Source organism: Bison bison, unplaced genomic scaffold (assembly GCF_000754665.1).
Source record: "Bison bison bison isolate TAMUID 2011002044 unplaced genomic scaffold, Bison_UMD1.0 scf7180017864492, whole genome shotgun sequence".
NCBI lineage: Eukaryota > Metazoa > Chordata > Mammalia > Artiodactyla > Bovidae > Bison > Bison bison.
This window is the reverse complement of record NW_011495051.1, coordinates 3,026,089-3,028,001: the sequence shown is the minus strand read 5'-3', so window position 1 is coordinate 3,028,001 and position 1,913 is coordinate 3,026,089.

Genomic DNA, 1,913 nt, shown 5'->3' with positions numbered 1-1,913 from the left:
AAACTCCAGTACTCTGGCCACCTCATGCGAAGAGTTGACTCATTGGAAAAGACTCTGATGCTGGGAGGGATTGGGGGCAGGAGGAGAAGGGGACGACAGAGGATGAGATGGCTGGATGGCATCACTGACTCGATGGATGTGAGTCTGAGTGAACTCCGGGAGTTGGTGATGGACAGGGAGGCCTGGCGTGCTGCGATTCATGAGGTTGCAAAGAGTCGGATGTGACTGAGCAACTGATCTGATCTGATCTGATCTGAAGGAGGAGGGAATTGCCTGACAGTCCAATGGTTAGGACTCCAGTCTTTCACTGCCAAGGGCCTGGGTTCAGTCCCTGTTTAGGGAACTTAGATTGCCAAAAAAAAAAAAAAAAAAAAAAACTAGTGAGAAGGGCCGGAGAAGGAAATGGCAACCCACTCCAGTACTCTGGCCTGGAAAATCCCATAGATGGAGGAGCCTGGTAGGCTGCAGTCCATGAGGTTGCTGAGGGTCGGACAGGACTGAGCAACTTCACTTTCACTTTTCACTTTCACGCATTGGAGAAGGAAATGGCAACCCACTCCAGTGTTCTTGCCTGGAGAATCCCAGGGACAGGGGGGCCTGGTGGGCTGCCGTCTATGGGGTCGCACAGAGTCGGACACGACTGAAGTGACTTAGCAGCAGCAGCAGCAGTGAGAAGGGCATGGGGCTAGATCAGTGAAACTAAGTGGACTGTGAGCTGCTGATTGTTAACACCAGGGGTTTGGACTCATGAGGCAGTCATGATATTCAGTAACTAAGGCTGCTGATTCTCGCAGGACTGCCACATCAAGATCTCTGTGTGTGATCAACATTCTGGTTGATCCCTGTTTTTGATAATGAAACCCAGGCTCAGACATGGGAAGCAACCCGCCCAGACGTTGCCAGAGCCAAAGTCTTAATCCAGGCCTGACCCTCTCCAAAGACCAGAGTGCAGTTGTAAACTGCATCAGACTCTTCCATTTGATATTCAGTAATAATTTCTCCAAGTATCGAATACCTACTATATGCCAGACACTGTTTTTTATTTCTTTCTTTATTTGGCTGCGCTGGGTCTTAGTTGCAGCATGTGGGACCAGGGATCGAACCTGGGCTCTCTGCACTGGGAGCACATAGTCTTAGCCACTGGACCACCAGGGAAGTCCCTGCGAGACCTATTTTGAAGAAGAGGCGGGCAGACATTTTCTGCAAAGGTCAAGATAATAAATATTTTCAAATTTGCAGGCTGTACACGGCCTCTGTAGCTTGACTCTACCCAATGGACATGGCTGTGTGCCAGTAAAATTTTATTTCTTAACATTGAATTTGAGTTATATATAATTTTTACATATTATGAAATAGTATTCTTTGCCTCAAACATTGAGAAGAGAAAAACATTTTTAGCTCAAGGGCTGTACAGAGGAAGTTGTCAGGCTAAATTTGGCCCTTGCTTCCTTCCTCCTTCCCTTTCCTTTTTCCTTCCATCCTGCTTTAAAAAAAATTAAAATTAATTCTGATAAAATACACATAACATAAAACTTATCATTTTAACCATTTCTAAGTGCACAGCTCAGTGGCATAAGCACATTATATTGTTGAGCAACCATCCCCACCGTCATCTCCAGAACTTTCTCAACTCCCCAAACTGAAACTCTGTCCCCATGAAACACTGACTCCCCGTCTGGTCCCTCAATTCCTGGCCCCACCATCTACTTCCTGTCTCTGTGAATCTGACTCCTCTAGGAATCTTATCGGAGAAGGCAGTGGCACCCCACTCCAGTACTCTTGCCTGGAAAATCCCATGGATGGAGCAGCCTAGTAGGCTGCAGTCCATGGGGTTGCTAAGAGTCCGACACGGCTGAGCGACTTCACTTTCACTTTTCACTTTCATGCATTGGAGAAGGAAATGGCAACCCACT